The following is a 19,491-nucleotide window of genomic DNA, read 5'->3' on the forward strand; positions in this document are numbered from 1 at the left end:
TCTCAGAAATGTCAATCCTAGTGTTGCGTTCGAGTGTTTTGTGGTTCTCACTGATAGCACTCATACCTGCAATAGTGAATGGAGCAATTCACATGTCCATAATTCTTCATGGACCGAGCAGTTTGAGCAAAATCTTGGACACATGTCTGATATTGTTTTGAATTTTGGATCAAAATGAGCAAAGAAAGTGTATGAGTCTGTAAGAAAAATCAGTCAGCACTCTGATGCCATCCGATTGTGGTCTGATTTTAATTGACTGTTAGATAGGGTAAGGTAGGGAATCTTTGATAAAACTCTGAAGAAACTGTGACCAAAATACCTGATGAGACACGGTCAGTTTTATTCGTACCTGAAAAAAATGACATGTGAATGAGACATTAGCCAGTTGGAGGTTATAGTAGATTCTATAATTAAGAAGGATAAAATAGTTTATCACTAAGATCGCCTCAACTGAATGGTTTCCTGTCTTCCCAGTGCCAGGGATCAGCATGTGTTGGGAATTATTTGATAAATTTCTACGGATGCTGGTGAGGGTCCCAATGGAAGAACATGCAGCAGAAATATTCTAGGGATAAACAATGCGCCAAGAGCATGGTCTATAACATGAATATCCAAAAGAATCCAAGTTGTCTCTTCAGATTGGAAGAGGACTAGAACTCTAGTTCCACCTATTGGAAGTAGCCATCCTAAAAGTCAATGTGGACCCTTTAACGAGCCTTGTTACATGACTTAGGATAAAAGCCAAGCCAGAATCTCAATTTGCAGACACTGTGTTTCGGGTACTGCCCCTCGTCAGTGCAAAGTGTGAGATCTGGTTTGGCTGTGTGAGAGGCGTCTGACCGACATCCAAGAAGTATTGTTTCTCCTTGCGGAGATAGACATGCTAAGCATGCCAAGATTAGGAGACTTTAAGCTGCAATGCTGCTCTGGGAAATATGCAAATTGTCTCATCAGAGAGGAAGAGGACTAGAACTCTAGTGCCACCTATTGGAAGTAGCAATCCTAAGGCTGTGTGCCCACATAGCGATTTTTAAGCGTTTTTGCCGCGATTTTCGGCACGAAAACGCAGCGAAAACGTTTAAAAATCGTGCACAGAACGCCCCCCATGCATTCCTATGGCATGCCGCACATGCTGTGCTAATGCTGCGCTTTTTTCCGCGGCGGAATCGCATCGCAGAAAAAAATCGCAGCATGCTCATTCTTTGTGCGGAATCGCAAAGAATTGCCGCGATTCCGCACCCATAGGAATGCATGAGAATCATTTACTTCCCGCATGTGGCTATGCCCACCATGCGCGAAGTTAAGCGTCTCATGTGCGGTTGGTACCCACAGTGTGGAGGAGAGGAGACTGTCCTCCAGGCCCTGGGTACCATACCCCTGTAAAAAAAGAATAAAAAATAAAAAATCGGGGTATATTTACCTTCCGGCGTCCCGCGCTGCATTCCCAGCCTAAGCGGTCCCAGTAATGCCTTGCGGCAAGGCCCTGTAATGACGTAGTCTCGCGTGACTCTAGCGGTCTCGCGAGATCGCTATAGCAACACGAGACCAACGTCATCACAGGTCTCGCAAGGCATTACTGGGAACGCTGAGGCCCGGGATGGCAGCGCGGGACGCCGGAAGGTAAATATACCCCGATTTTTTATTTTTTTTTTAGCATTTTAACATTCTATCTTTTACTATTGATGCCGCATAGGCAGCCTCAATAGTAAAAAGCTGCTCACACTTGTCAAACACTATGTTTGACGAGTGTGACCAACCTGTCAATCACTTTCCAAGCGATGCTTCAAATCGCTTGGAAAGTGCTTGGATATCGCACGCGAAAATCGCGGCAAAATCGCGATCATAATCGTGGTGAAATCGCGCGGGAAAAAAACGCGCGATTTCTGGGAAGGAGTCCGGTTTTTGGTGTGCGTTTTAACACGCACCATGGGCACATAGCCTAAAAGTCAGTGTTGACCCTTTAACGAGCCTTGTCACATGACTTAGGATAAAAGCCAAGCCAGAATCTCAATTTGCAGACTTTGAATCCAAAAGAATCCAAACACTATAATTGTCAGTGAGTCATATCCCTAATATTGCACTTTTACCCATATGTAGCCAAATAGCAGTCACCAAGACAAAGAATAATAAAACTTCAATGAGCGTTCCGCATAGTATTTTTAGCTTCCTCAGGGGGATATTAAAGAAAAAGGACCTTTCATGCTCATTTTAACCAATAATCCTAATCAAGTTGGGAATGCATAGGCATTATGGGAGTTGAATAATTAGTCATATTTTGATATTAACATTATGTACAAATTTTCCGTATTGTTTTTGTACTGTCCTGCATTTTGTATAATTAAGGTTAGTTTCACACTAGCGTTTTCGGGCGTAGCGCAGGGCCGCCGCTAAGCCCCGCCCCCAGCCGCCCCCCCCCCCTCTGGTAAGTTCCTCTGATTGCATGACGCTGCATGCGATCAGTGTACCCTATATTTAGCGTTGGGTACGCTGACTGTGTGCTGGTCGTACGCTGGTATGATTTTGCTGGTGCTGCGCCCTTTTGGCGCTGCGCTCCAACTTTACTATGCCCCTGACATGCCCTAAGCTGACCCAGGAGACCTGGGTCAGATAGGTTACTGTATAAACACACGTTAGATAAACAGGTATAACTAAAAGCAACTTACATGCAACACTCATAAAGGGTTAAGAAGAATATAGGGAAGGAAGGCAGGTACTAACACGCAAAAATGTCACGAAACAACCTCCAGCAGCAACTACGAACTCCAATGTCAGCCCACCAACTTCAGGAAAGTATGGATGATAAAGTCTGGTCAGGTTTTATAGAGGGAGAAAATGAGCAGGAAAGGAGCAGCTGTGAGATGGAGCTGCATGTCTCCAACCTGCATGGAAAGAGTCTTTAACCTCTTCAGCGTCAGAGGAAACAAAGTCCAATTAATATGAGGAACAAAACACAGGCTAAATATAAGACCTGCGATTCTCAATGCGTTATGATCGCCTAACTCCATATCTTCCAGGAGGACGTGACACACTTGTGACAACTGGGAACCTCAGCAACGCGTCCTGGGTCCCTGGTCATGCACGATCCACCTTGATGGCTGTGGGCGGTGCAATTGGCGCACACGGGCCACCGAACCCAGACTTCTGTTAGTTGATGCCGATCATGTGAAAGCAGGTCCTAGAAGATAAAATGACCATGAAAGGTCCTTCTTCTTTAACATCCCCCTAAGGAAGCTGCAAATACCACGTGAAACACGCGTGGAGGCTCTTTTCTTTTTTGTCCTGGTGACTATTATACGGCTCCATATGGGTAAGAGTGCAATAATAGGGATATGACTCACTGACAATTACAGTTTTTGGGTCTGTTGGACATGGTACTTATATATCAATATCAATAATAATAGCTATATTCATAGACCGGGGGGGCAATTAATTTTCCCGAGGAGCCACATGGGAGACCATGACTGTTGTGGAAAGCTGAACCAATGGGCTGAAATTAATTCTACTCAATATTAATATCAATATATTATATTATTGCTAATTATATTAATATTAATTGTATCACTTAATATTGAGCAGAATCAAGTATGCTGACATCCCTCTATATATCATTTCAACCTGAGTACAGCCCCTTCTGTATATCGTATGAGCCCACCACACAACCTCCTCATATATAGCATGAGCCCCACACAGCCTCCACATATACTGCATGAGCTTCACACAGCCTCCCCATATACACTGTTCAAAAAAATAAAGGGAACACTTAAACGACAGAATCTAACTCCAAGTAAATCAAACTTCTGTGAAATCAAACTGTCCACTTTGGAAGCAACACTGATTGACAATCAATTTCACATGTTGTTGTGGAAATGGAATAGACAACAGATGGAAATTATTGGCAATTATCAAGACACCCTCAATAAAGGAGTGGTTCTGCAGGTGGGGACCACAGACCACATCTCAGTACCAATGCTTTCTGGCTGATGCTTTGGTCACTTTTGAATGTTGGTTGTGCTTTCACACTCGTGGTACAGTAGCATGAGACGGACTCTACAACCCACACAAGTGGCTAAGGTAGTGCAGCTCATCCAGGATAGCACATCAATGCGAGCTGTGGCAAGAAGGTTTGCTGTGTCTGTTAGTCTAGTGTCCAGAGGCTGAAGGCTCCACCAGGAGACAGGCCAGTACACCAGGAGATGTGGAGGGGGCCGTAGGAGGGCAACAACCCAGCAGCAGGATCGCTACCACCGCCTTTGTGCAAGGAGGAACAGGAGGAGCACTGCCAGAGCCCTGAAAAATGACCTCCAGTAGGCCACAAATGTGCATGTGTCTGCACAAACGGTTAGAAACCGACTCCATGAGGATGGTCTGAGGGCTTGACGTCCACACATGGGGGTTGAGCTCACTGCCCAACACCGTGCAGGATGCTTGGCATTTGCCACAGAACACCAGGATTGGCAAATTCACCACTGGCGCCCTGTGCTCTTCACAGATGAAAACAGCTTTACACTGAGCACATTTGACAGACGTGACAGTCTGGAGACACCGTTGAAAGCGATCTGCTGCCTGCAACATCCTTCAGCATGACCGGTTTGGCAGTGGGTCAGTAATGGTGTGGGGTGGCAGTTCTTTGGGGGCCACACAGCCCTCCATGTGCTCGCCAGAGGTAGCCTGACTGCCATTAGGTACCGAGATGAGATCCTCAGACCCTTTGTGAGACCATATGCTGGCCCGTTTGGCCCTGGGTTCCTCCTAATGCAGGACAATGCCGGACCTCATGTGGCTGGAGTGTGTCAGCAGTTCCTGCAAGATGAAGGCATTAAAGCTATGGACTGGCCTGCCCGTTCCCCAGACCTGAATCCGATTAAGCACATCTTGGACATCATGTCTCGCTACATCCACCAACGTCATGTTGCACCAAAGACTGTCCAGGAGTTGGCGGATGCTTTAGTCCAGGTCTGGGAGGGGATCCCTCAGGAGACAATCCGCTGCCTCATCAGGAGCATGTCCAGGCGTTGTACAGTAGGGAGGTCATACAGGCACGTGTAGGCCACACACAATACTGAGCATCTTTTCCTTGTCATGAGGCATTTTCACTGAAGTTGGATCAGCCTGTAATTTGATTTTCCACTTTGATTTTGAGTATCATTCCAAATCCAGACTTCCATGGGATATTCATTATGATTTATATTGATAATTTTTATGTTTTATTGTTCTGAACACATTCCACTATGCAATGAATAAAAATTTGCAACTACAATATTTCATTCAAAGATATCTAGGATGTGGTATTTTAGTGTTCCCTTTATTTTTTTGAGCAGTGGATATAGCATGAGCCCCGCACAGCCTTCCCATAAATACTGCATGAGCTCCACACAGACTCCCCATATATTTTGCATGAGCCCCACACAGCCTCCCTATACATAGCATGAGAACCACACAGCCTCTCCTTGTGCAGCATAACACCCCCATACAGGGTCAGACTGGAGTAACTAGGGCCCACCAGGGGAATTGACTCTAGGTGGCCCACCCTATGGCTGCCATAAAGTTTTATTACGTGTTCAACGTGTGCCTTTTAGCAACCTGTACAGTGTGCAAAAGAGAACGCTCTCGTCTCGGCCTCCTATATATCGTACAGACCTCACTCTCATCCTCCTATATATCGTACAGACCGCACTCTCAGCCTCCTATATATCGTACAGACCTCACTCTCATCCTCCTATATATCGTACAGACAGCACTCTCAGCCTCCTATATATCGTACAGACCGCACTCTCAGCCTCCTATATATCGTACAGACCACACTCTCAGCCTCCTATATATCGTACAGACCGCACTCAGCCTCCTATATATCGTACAGATCGCACTCTCAGCCTCCTATATATCATACAGACCACACTCTCAGCCTCCAATATATCATACAGACCACACTCTCAGCCTCCAATATATCGTACAGACCGCACTCTCAGCCTCCTATATATATCGTACACACCGCACTCTCAGCCTCCTATATATCATACAGACCGCACTCTCAGCCTCCTATATATCGTACAGACTGCACTCTCAGCCTCCTATATATCGTACAGACTGCACTCTCAGCCTCCTATATATCATACAGACCGCACACTCAGCCTCCAATATATCATACAGACCACACGCTCAGCCTCCAATATATCGTACAGACCACACTCTCAGCCTCCTATATATCGTACACACCGCACTCTCAGCCTCCTATATATCATACAGACCGCACTCTCAGCCTCCTATATATCATACAGACCGCACTCTCAGCCTCCTATATATCGTACAGACCACACTCTCAGCCTCCAATATATCGTACAGACTGCACTCTCAGCCTCCTATATATCATACAGACCACACTCTCAGCCTCCAATATATCATACAGACCACACTCTCAGCCTCCAATATATCGTACAGACCACACTCTCAGCCTCCTATATATCGTACACACCGCACTCTCAGCCTCCTATATATCATACAGATCACACTCTCAGCCTCCTATATATCATACAGACCGCACTCTCAGCCTCCAATATATCGAACAGACCACACTCTCAGCCTCCTATATATCGTACACACCGCACTCTCAGCCTCCTATATATCATACAGATCACACTCTCAGCCTCCTATATATCATACAGACCGCACTCTCAGCCTCCTATATATCGTACAGACCACACTCTCAGCCTCCTATATATCGTACACACCGCACTCTCAGCCTCCTATATATCATACAGATCACACTCTCAGCCTCCTATATATCATACAGACCGCACTCTCAGCCTCCTATATATCGTACAGACCACACTCTCAGCCTACTATATATCGTACAGATCACACTCTCAGCCTCCTATATATCGTACAGACCGCACTCTCAGCCTCCAATATATCATACAGACCACACTCTCAGCCTACTATATATCGTACAGATCACACTCTCAGCCTCCTATATATCGTACAGACCGCACTCTCAGCCTCCAATATATCATACAGACCACACTCTCAGCCTCCAATATATCGTACAGACCACACTCTCAGCCTACTATATATCGTACACACCGCACTCTCAGCCTCCCATATATCGTACAGACCGCACTCTCAGCCTCCTATATATCATACAGACCACACTCAGCCTCCTATATATCGTACAGACCGCACTCTCAGCCTCCTATATATCATACAGACCACACTCTCAGCCTCCTATATATCGTACAGACTGTACTCTCAGCCTCCTATATATCGTAGACTGTACTCTCAGCCTCCTATATATCGTAGACCGCACCCTCAGCCTCCTATATATCGTACAGACCGCACTCAGCCTCCTATATATCATACAGACCGCACTCTCAGCCTCCTATATATCATACAGACCGCACTCTCAGCCTCCTATATATCATACAGACCGCACTCTCAGCCTCCTATATATCATACAGACTGCAATCTCAGCCTCCTATATATCGTACAGACCGCACCCTCAGCCTCCTATATATCGTACAGACTGTACTCTCAGCCTCCTATATATCATACAGACCACACTCTCAGCCTCCAATATATCGTACAGACCACACTCTCAGCCTCCTATATATCGTACACACCGCACTCTCAGCCTCCTATATATCATACAGACCGCACTCTCAGCCTCCTATATATCATACAGACCGCACTCTCAGCCTTCTATATATCGTACAGACCACACTCTCAGCCTACTATATATCGTACAGATCACACTCTCAGCCTCCTATATATCGTACACACCGCACTCTCAGCCTCCTATATATCATACAGACCGCACTCTCAGCCTCCTATATATCATACAGACCGCACTCTCAGCCTCCTATATATCGTACAGACCACACTCTCAGCCTACTATATATCGTACAGATCACACTCTCAGCCTCCTATATATCGTACAGACCGCACTCTCAGCCTCCTATATATCGTACACACCGCACTCTCAGCCTCCTATATATCATACAGACCGCACTCTCAGCCTCCTATATATCATACAGACCGCACTCTCAGCCTCCTATATATCGTACAGACCACACTCTCAGCCTACTATATATCGTACAGATCACACTCTCAGCCTCCTATATATCGTACAGACCGCACTCTCAGCCTCCTATATATCGTACACACCGCACTCTCAGCCTCCAATATATCATACAGACCACACTCTCAGCCTACTATATATCGTACAGATCACACTCTCAGCCTCCTATATATCGTACAGACCGCACTCTCAGCCTCCAATATATCATACAGACCACACTCTCAGCCTCCAATATATCGTACAGACCACACTCTCAGCCTACTATATATCGTACACACCGCACTCTCAGCCTCCCATATATCGTACAGACCGCACTCTCAGCCTCCTATATATCATACAGACCACACTCAGCCTCCTATATATCGTACAGACCGCACTCTCAGCCTCCTATATATCATACAGACCACACTCTCAGCCTCCTATATATCGTACAGACTGTACTCTCAGCCTCCTATATATCGTAGACTGTACTCTCAGCCTCCTATATATCGTACAGACCGCACCCTCAGCCTCCTATATATCGTACAGACCGCACTCAGCCTCCTAAATATCATACAGACCGCACTCTCAGCCTCCTATATATCATACAGACCGCACTCTCAGCCTCCTATATATCATACAGACCGCACTCTCAGCCTCCTATATATCATACAGACTGCAATCTCAGCCTCCTATATATCGTACAGACCGCACCCTCAGCCTCCTATATATCGTACAGACTGTACTCTCAGCCTCCTATATATCATACAGACCACACTCTCAGCCTCCAATATATCATACAGACCACACTCTCAGCCTCCAATATATCGTACAGACCACACTCTCAGCCTCCTATATATCGTACACACCGCACTCTCAGCCTCCTATATATCATACAGACCGCACTCTCAGCCTCCTATATATCATACAGACCGCACTCTCAGCCTCCTATATATCGTACAGACCACACTCTCAGCCTACTATATATCGTACAGATCACACTCTCAGCCTCCTATATATCGTACACACCGCACTCTCAGCCTCCTATATATCATACAGACCGCACTCTCAGCCTCCTATATATCATACAGACCGCACTCTCAGCCTCCTATATATCGTACAGACCACACTCTCAGCCTACTATATATCGTACAGATCACACTCTCAGCCTCCTATATATCGTACAGACCGCACTCTCAGCCTCCTATATATCGTACACACCGCACTCTCAGCCTCCTATATATCATACAGACCGCACTCTCAGCCTCCTATATATCGTACAGACCGCACTCTCAGCCTCCTATATATCATACAGACCGCACTCTCAGCCTCCTATATATCGTACAGACCGCACTCTCAGCCTCCTATATATCGTACAGACCGCACTCTCAGCCTCCTATATATCGTACAGACCACACTCTCAGCCTACTATATATCGTACAGATCGCACTCTCAGCCTCCTATATATCGTACAGACCGCACTCTCAGCCTCCTATATATCGTACACACCGCACTCTCAGCCTCCAATATATCATACAGACCACACTCTCAGCCTACTATATATCGTACAGATCACACTCTCAGCCTCCTATATATCGTACAGACCGCACTCTCAGCCTCCAATATATCATACAGACCACACTCTCAGCCTCCAATATATCGTACAGACCACACTCTCAGCCTACTATATATCGTACACACCGCACTCTCAGCCTCCCATATATCGTACAGACCGCACTCTCAGCCTCCTATATATCATACAGACCACACTCAGCCTCCTATATATCGTACAGACCGCACTCTCAGCCTCCTATATATCATACAGACCACACTCTCAGCCTCCTATATATCGTACAGACCACACTCTCAGCCTCCTATATATCGTACAGACCACACTCTCAGCCTCCTATATATCATACAGACCGCACTCTCAGCCTCCTATATATCATACAGACTGCAATCTCAGCCTCCTATATATCGTACAGACCGCACCCTCAGCCTCCTATATATCGTACAGACTGTACTCTCAGCCTCCTATATATCATACAGACCACACTCTCAGCCTCCAATATATCATACAGACCACACTCTCAGCCTCCAATATATCGTACAGACCACACTCTCAGCCTCCTATATATCGTACACACCGCACTCTCAGCCTCCTATATATCATACAGACCGCACTCTCAGCCTCCTATATATCGTACAGACCGCACTCTCAGCCTCCTATATATCATACAGACCGCACTCTCAGCCTCCTATATATCATACAGACTGCACTCTCAGCCTCCTATATATCGTACAGACCGCACTCTCAGCCTCCTATATATCATACAGACCGCACTCTCAGCCTCCTATATATCGTACAGACCGCACTCTCAGCCTACTATATATCGTACAGACCGCACTCTCAGCCTCCTATATATCGTACAGACCGCACTCTCAGCCTCCAATATATCATACAGACCACACTCTCAGCCTCCAATATATCGTACAGACCACACTCTCAGCCTACTATATATCGTACACACCGCACTCTCAGCCTCCCATATATCATACAGACCACACTCAGCCTCCTATATATCGTACAGACCGCACTCTCAGCCTCCTATATATCATACAGACCACACTCTCAGCCTCCTATATATCGTACAGACTGTACTCTCAGCCTCCTATATATCGTAGACTGTACTCTCAGCCTCCTATATATCGTACAGACCGCACTCTCAGCCTCCTATATATCATACAGACCGCACTCTCAGCCTCCTATATATCATACAGACCGCACTCTCAGCCTCCTATATATCATACAGACTGCAATCTCAGCCTCCTATATATCGTACAGACCGCACCCTCAGCCTCCTATATATCGTACAGACTGTACTCTCAGCCTCCTATATATCGTACAGACTGTACTCTCAGCCTCCTATATATCGTGCAGACCGCACCCTCAGCCTCCTATATATCGTACAGACCGCACTCTCAGCCTCCTATATATCATACAGACCGCACTCTCAGCCTCCTATATATCATACAGACCGCACTCTCAGCCTCCTATATATCGTACAGACCGCACCCTCAGCCTCCTATATATCATACAGACTGTACTCTCAGCCTCCTATATATCATACAGACCACACTCTCAGCCTCCAATATATCATACAGACCACACTCTCAGCCTCCAATATATCGTACAGACCACACTCTCAGCCTCCTATATATCGTACACACCGCACTCTCAGCCTCCTATATATCATACAGACCGCACTCTCAGCCTCCTATATATCGTACAGACCGCACTCTCAGCCTCCTATATATCATACAGACCGCACTCTCAGCCTCCTATATATCAGACTGCAATCTCAGCCTCCTATATATCGTACAGACCGCACCCTCAGCCTCCTATATATCGTACAGACTGTACTCTCAGCCTCCTATATATCATACAGACCACACTCTCAGCCTCCAATATATCATACAGACCACACTCTCAGCCTCCAATATATCGTACAGACCACACTCTCAGCCTCCTATATATCGTACACACCGCACTCTCAGCCTCCTATATATCGTACAGACCGCACTCTCAGCCTCCTATATATCATACAGACCGCACTCTCAGCCTCCTATATATCGTACAGACCGCACTCTCAGCCTCCTATATATCATACAGACCGCACTCTCAGCCTCCTATATATCGTACAGACCGCACTCTCAGCCTCCTATATATCATACAGACCGCACTCTCAGCCTCCTATATATCGTACAGACCGCACTCTCAGCCTACTATATATCGTACAGACCGCACTCTCAGCCTCCTATATATCGTACAGACCGCACTCTCAGCCTCCAATATATCATACAGACCGCACTCTCAGCCTCCAATATATCGTACAGACCACACTCTCAGCCTACTATATATCGTACACACCGCACTCTCAGCCTCCCATATATCATACAGACCACACTCAGCCTCCTATATATCGTACAGACCGCACTCTCAGCCTCCTATATATCATACAGACCACACTCTCAGCCTCCTATATATCGTACAGACTGTACTCTCAGCCTCCTATATATCGTAGACTGTACTCTCAGCCTCCTATATATCGTACAGACCGCACCCTCAGCCTCCTATATATCGTACAGACCGCACTCTCAGCCTCCTATATATCATACAGACCGCACTCTCAGCCTCCTATATATCATACAGACCGCACTCTCAGCCTCCTATATATCATACAGACTGCAATCTCAGCCTCCTATATATCGTACAGACCGCACCCTCAGCCTCCTATATATCGTACAGACTGTACTCTCAGCCTCCTATATATCATACAGACCACACTCTCAGCCTCCTATATATCGTACAGACCGCACTGTTAGCCTCCTATATATTGTACAGACCGCACTCTCAGCCTCCTATATATTGTACAGACCGCACTCTCAGCCTCCTATATATCGTACAGACTGCACTCTCAGCCTCCTATATATCGAACAGACAGCACTTTCAGCCTCCTATATATCATACAGACCACACTCTCAGCCTCCTATATCTCGTACAGACCACACTCTCAGCCTCCTATATATCATACAGACCGCACTCTCAGCCTCCTATATATCGTACAGACGGCACTCTCAGCCTCCTATATATCGTACAGACTGCAGTCTCAGCCTCCTATATATCGTACACACTGCACTCTCAGCCTCCTATATATCATACAGACTGTACTCTTGGCATCCTATATCACATACAGACCGCACTCTCAGCCTCCTATATGTCATACAGACTGTACTCTTGCCATCCTATATCACATACAGACCGCACTCTCGGTCTCCTATAATACATACTTTCTATAAGAGGCTTAGAGTGTGGTATGTACAGTATATAGGATGCCAATATTGCGGTATGTACGGCATATTGGCCTGGTATATGACATACAGACTGTCAGCCTCCTAGTAGGCCTCCTATAAGACATACAGACTGTTGACCTCTTAGATACTGTACAGACCGTACTCTCTGCCTATGTACGGTATACTGGAGGATGATAGTGCTATCTGTATGGTCGGTATGCAGGTCTCATGACATATTAGGCCATATAAGAGTGTGGTGAGTGTGTATCTTATATAGGAGGCACTGGCAGAGATTGTGACCTGTGATGCTGCATCATGTCATGTGTATGAGCAGGGCAGGTTTTAGGCAAAGTGGGGCCTTAGACAAAGTTTAAAATGGGGCCCCAAATGATAACATATTGCTCATCACACAGAAGCATTTCGATTGTATTTACATGCGCTGAGTTCAGGACGCTAAATGAGTGTGAATGACAATATTGAAGTCATTCAACACTTGTTTCCCGGCCTCTTTCCACTGTCTGAGAAAGAATGATGGGGACAGAACAATTAATAATGGATCAATCTGTCCCCATACAGTATTATGTTATCAGCAGCACATCTACAGTTTACACCCCATAGTCCTTATTCTGTCCTCACTAGAGTTGAGCGAAACGGGTCGAAAAATTTCAAAAGTCGCCGACTTTTGGCAAAGTCGGGTTTCATGAAACGAAACCCGACCCTAGGATGAGGTCGGCCACGAGGTCGGCGACTTACGCGCCAAAGTCGCGTTTCAAAAGTTTGTTTTGCGCTCTTTTTCAGCCAATCAGGATCCACGGACACTGTGGGCAACGTGATGACATAGGCAGGGGTCACCACCATCTTTCAGAAGGGCATGCAAGTGATTGGCTTGCTTTGGTGGGCGTCACAGAGGGTATAAAAGGGCGTGCACGCCGACCGCCATCTTACTTCTGCCGATCTCAGTACAGGGAGAGGTTGCTGCTGATTCTGTAGGGAGAGCGTTAGGCAGGGAAGAAGACAAAAAAACTGCTTCTGCTGCTAGCGATTTGGCCTGCACAACACACCAGTCACTGTGTGTGCAGTGCAAGGGGAGGCTATATAGTGGTGTATCAGTGGTGTTGGTTGTTGGGCTGCCTTCTAAGGCTTCCTGACATTCCTGCATTGCTGTTTACCCACTGCTCCGCAAACTGCTTTTTTAAAAGCAATCCCAATTTTTTTTTTTGTCCTGCTGAGAAGAAAAAAAATCTGCTTCTGCTGCTAGCGATTTGGCCTGTACAACACACCAGTCACTGTGTGTGCAGTGCAAGGGGAGGCTATATAGTGGTGTATCAGTGGTGTTGGTTGTTGGGCTGCCTTCTAAGGCTTCCTGACATTCCTGCATTGCTGTTTACCCACTGCTCCGCAAACTGCTTTTTTAAAAGCAATCCCAATTTTTTTTTTTTTGTCCTGCTGAGAAGAAAAAAAAACTGCTTCTGCTGCTAGCGATTTGGCCTGCACAACACACCAGTCACTGTGTGTGCAGTGCAAGGGGAGGCTATATTGTGGTGTATCAGTGGTGTTGGTTGTTGGGCTGCCTTTTAAGGCTTCCTGACAGGCTGGCATTGCTGTTTACCCACTGCTCTGCAAACTGCTTTTTTAAAAGCAATCCAATCTCCCTTATCCTCTAGTCACTTTTGTCACAGCTGTGCCATCGAGCCTGTGACATAGCGCTCAGATATCAGTGGGCCTCACACAATCCAAAAGTGTCCAGTGTCCACAAGTGTCTGCAGAAATTCAAAATCTCCCTTATCCTCTCGTCACTTTTGTCACAGCTGTGCCATCGAGCCTGTGACATAGCGCTCAGATATCAGTGGCCCTCACACAATCCAAAAGTGTCCAGTGTCCACAAGTGTCTGTAGAAATTCAAAATCTCCCTTATCCTCTAGTCACTTTGGTCACAGCTGTGCCATCGAGCCTGTCACATAGCGCTCAGATATTCATTGGGCCTCACACAATCCAAAAGTGTCCAGTGTCCACAAGTGTGTGCAGAAATTCAAAATCTCCCTTATCCTCTAGTCACTTTGGTCATAGCTGTGCCATCGAGCCTGTCACATAGCGCTCAGATATTCATTGGGCCTCACACAATCCGAAAGTGTCCAGTGTCCACAAGTGTGTGCAGAAATTCAAAATCTCCCTTATCCTCTAGTCACTTTGGTCACAGCTGTGCCATCGAGCCTGTCACATAGCGCTCAGATATTCATTGGGTCTCACACAATCCAAAAGTGTCCAGTGTCCACAAGTGTGTGCAGAAATTCAAAATCTCCCTTATCCTCTCGTCACTTTTGTCACAGCTGTGCCATCGAGCCTGTGACATAGCGCTCAGATATCAGTGGGCCTCACACAATCCAAAAGTGTCCAGTGTCCACAAGTGTGTGCAGAAATTCAAAATCTCCCTTATCCTCTAGTCACTTTGGTCACAGCTGTGCCATCGAGCCTGTCACATAGCGCTCAGATATTCATTGGGTCTCACACAATCCAAAAGTGTCCAGTGTCCACAAGTGTGTGCAGAAATTCAAAATCTCCCTTATCCTCTCGTCACTTTTGTCACAGCTGTGCCATCGAGCCTGTGACATAGCGCTCAGATATCAGTGGCCCTCACACAATCCAAAAGTGTCCAGTGTCCACAAGTGTCTGCAGAAATTCAAAATCTCCCTTATCCTCTCGTCACTTTTGTCACAGCTGTGCCATCGAACCTGTCACATAGCGCTCAGATATCAGTGGGCCTCACACAATCCAAAAGTGTCCAGTGTCCACAAGTGTCTGCAGAAATTCAAAATCTCCCTTATCCTCTCGTCACTTTTGTCACAGCTGTGCCATCGAGCCTGTCACATAGCGCTCAGATATCAGTGGGCCTCACACAATCCAAAAGTGTCCAGTGTCCACAAGTGTCTGCAGAAATTCAAAATCTCCCCTGTCCTATAGACACCTTGTACCTTGTTTTACATTACTATATAGTTTGTTGGATTTTGTCTACATTTCTACCAAAAATGAGGAAGGCTGGTGGAAGAGGCCGTGGAATTGGGCGGGGGTCGGCAGCTGGTAATGATGGTGTTGGTGGTGGATCTGATGGTAGTGGCAAGAGCAAAATAGGACCGAATGCAGGAGGTGTTGAGCCTGCGTCATCGTCTGTCTACATAAGGCCTCGAACGCTTAGTTTTCTAGGAGTTGGCAAACCGCTTTTAAAGCCAGAGCATCAGGAAAAAGTTTTGTCTTACATTGCTGACTCAGCCTCTAGCTCTATTGCCTCCTCTTCTTCAGTTGTAAAAAGTAAAAGCACTGAGTCGTCATTGGAGGCTCATGTTCATGAACCACACCTTTCCTTGTGTCCTTCACCCCAACCAAGATTGAAGGATGACGCAGGCCATACTACTGATTACTCCATGGAGCTGTTTTCACATACCATGCCTGGATTATCAAGTCAAATGGTGAATTACCCAGGCCAAGATGAATCTGACATGGAGTGCACTGATGCACAGCCGCTGATGGATGATTCTGCTGGTACATTCACTCAGAGCACTACATTGTCCTCGCAGTGTACAGAGCCAGATTCTGACCCTGATGAGACTCAGGTGCCCCTTCCCGCACACTATACCACCATACACGGTGACACAGAGGAAGGTGCACATGACATAGAAGAGGAGGTGATGGATGACCCAGTTGTTGACCCAGATTGGCATCCATTGGGGGAAGAGGGTGCTGCTTCCAATAGCTCAGATGAGGAGCATCCACAGCAGACATCGACATCGCAACAGTTGTTATCTGGCAGGCCCGGAGCACTCCAAAGACAGGTTCCAAACATCAAAAGAGTTGCTGGACAGCTTGTCCAGAGGGTCAAAAGATCACAGCGTGCTAGGCCGCAAAATGTCTGCCAAAGTAGGAAGAGTGCAGTGTGGCACTTTTTTGACCAAAATCCTCATGATCAGGCCAAGGTTATCTGTAAGAAGTGCGCAAAGACCTTTAGCCGAGGGAAAAATCTGAAAAATTTGAATACCAGTTGCATGCTTAGACATTTAACCAGCATGCACTTGCAAGCGTGGACACAACACCAAACCTCAAGTGCCACATGTGCAACTGATCACAACAAAGGTAGTCAGCAACGCTACATTGTTTCCCCCACTGTAAGCCCACCGGTTAGCACAGCAGCAAATGTTGAGGTGTCGTTGCAAGGCCACAGCAGTCAGGGAATCCCACTGTTATATCAATGAAAGACTGATTCTAGGCCATCAGAAAGAACACCAACTCCATCACCATCATCAACCCTCTCTCAGTCCGCCCTGTCCACCGCTACTTCCACCATATGCAGCTCTCAAGTCCAGCTCACCCTCCCAGACACTATGAGTAGGTCAAGAAAGTACTCAGTCTCTCATCCGCGTACACTGGGTTTGAACGCCCACATTGCCAAACTAATCTCGCTTGAGATGATGCCCTTTCGGTTGGTGGAAAGCGCAGCTTTCCGCGAACTCATGGCCTATGCAGTACCACGCTATGACCTACCCAGTCGCCACTTCTTCTCTCGCAAAGCCATCCCAGCCCTCCACCATCATGTGAAAGACCGCATTGTCCATGCTCTCAAGCAGTCAGTGAGCAGAAAGGTGCACCTTACAACTGATGCATGGTCCAGTCGGCATGGCCAGGGCCGTTACGTGTCCATCACTGCGCACTGGGTTAATGTGGTGGATGCAGGGTCCACAGGGGACAGCGGTGGTGGGACAGTGCTGCCTAGCCCACGGTATAGGAAACAGTTGGCTGTAGGCGTTCGACCCTCCTCCTCCTCCAGAAGCGAAAGCTCGTCCACAGAGCGCAGTCGTACGAGCACTCCATCTGCAGCTGCCACTGTTGCACACGATGTGTCCCCCTATCGAGCAGCTAGTGGAAAGCGTCAGCAGGCTGTGTTGCAGATGATGTGTTTGGGCAACAGACACACCGCCGAGGTGCTGGCCGAGTACTTGAAGCGACAAACTGAGTCATGGCTGGGCAGTGTACATCTTGAGGCAGGCAAGGTAGTTAGTGATAACGGCCGTAATTTTGTGGCAGCCATAGCCCTTTCAAAACTCAGCCATATACCTTGCTTGGCTCACACCTTGAACCTGGTGGTGCAGTGCTTCCTCAAAAATTATCTGGAGTTAACAGCCCTGCTCCAGAAGGTGCGAAGACTGTGCGCGCACATCCGCCGGTCGCCTGTACACTCCGTTCGTATGCAGAAGCTGCAGCGATTGCTCCACCTTCCCAACCACCGCCTCATTATCGACATTGCAACAAGGTGGAACTCCACCCTGCACATGGTGGAGCGGCTGTGCGAGCAGAGGCAGGCCATAATGCATTTGTGGGAGGATACACGGCCAGGCACTTTGAGAGCAGACATGGAGTTGACAGGTGTGCAGTGGTCGAAGCTGAAAGACCTCTGAAAAGTCCTTCAGTGTTTTGAGGAATGCACACGGCTGGTAAGCGCAGACGACGCCATCCTAAGCATGAGCATCCCACTTATGCGTCTGCTCATGCAAACTTTGACGCACCTTAAGGAGCAGGCGTCTGCAGCCAATGTTGATGAGGAGGAAGAGGAGGAGGGAATCCTTGATGACATTCAGCCATTGTCTGCTCAGGGACCTCTCCTGGACGAGGTGGAGGAAGAAGAGGAGGAGGAGGAGGATGATGGGGATGATTACTTAGGGGAGGAGGGTGCATCTCGTGGGGCAAGTGAAAATGTTGGCGTGGCAAGGTCTGGTACAGGGTTTCTGCGTGACTGGAGGGATGTGGATTTGCCAGAAAGTGCTCCTCCAACCAGCACTCGCAGTGCATCATTGACACCGGGAACATTGGCCCACATGTCAGATTATGCCTTGCAGATCCTAAAAAGGGACCCACGCATTGCCAAAATGATGAACGATGACGACTACTGGTTGGCCAGCATCCTGGATCCACGCTATAAAGGCAAATTACAAAACATCATGCCACAGGATAACCTTGACCTAATATTGGCTAATAAACAAGCAACTCTGGTAAATCGGTTGCTTGAGGCATTCCCAGCACACAGCAGCGGTGATGGTTCTCACACGAGCCGTACGGGCCGGGGGCAGCTTGGCAGAGGTGTTCGTGGTGCACACAGCAGAAGTGGCGTTGGAGACAGGAATTTCATGACAATGTTGTGGACTGATTTTTCAAGTATCGCTCACACAACTGGTAATACTGCATCGATGGAAAGTGACAGGAGACAGCAGTTGTCAACTATGGTTACAAACTACTTTTCCTCCCATATCGATGTTCTCCCACACAGGTCATTCCCCTTTGACTATTGGGCCGCTAAACTGGACACCTGGCCTGAATTGGCACAATATGCCTTACAGGAGCTCGCTTGCCCAGCTGCAAGTGTGCTATCGGAAAGAGTCTTCAGTGCAGCTGGATCAATCCTGACAGAAAAAAGGACCCGTCTGTCAACCCAAAATGTGGATGATCTAACCTTCATTAAAATGAACCACGCATGGGTTTCCAAGGATTTTGTCCCACCTTCCCCTGATGACACATAGGGTGACAAAAAAATGGCTTGCTTTGGTCCA

The 19,491-nt window shown here is 47.1% G+C and overlaps 1 long non-coding RNA gene across 1 annotated transcript in view; it reads right to left on the reverse strand.

Moving 5' to 3' along the window:
* Nucleotides 1-8: 8 nt before the first annotated feature.
* The window catches only part of LOC141070868 (uncharacterized), a 30,204-nt gene continuing 10,721 nt past the window's right edge, over nt 9-19,491 (reverse strand). The window contains exon 3 of the long non-coding RNA XR_012226672.1: nt 9-349. This is a non-coding gene — a long non-coding RNA (uncharacterized lncRNA). The remainder of the gene's footprint in view (nt 350-19,491) is intronic.

This window comes from Dendrobates tinctorius, unplaced genomic scaffold (genome assembly GCF_039654945.1).
Source record: "Dendrobates tinctorius isolate UK_male_01 unplaced genomic scaffold, ASM3965494v1 ptg000014l, whole genome shotgun sequence".
Taxonomy (NCBI): Eukaryota; Metazoa; Chordata; class Amphibia; order Anura; family Dendrobatidae; genus Dendrobates; species Dendrobates tinctorius.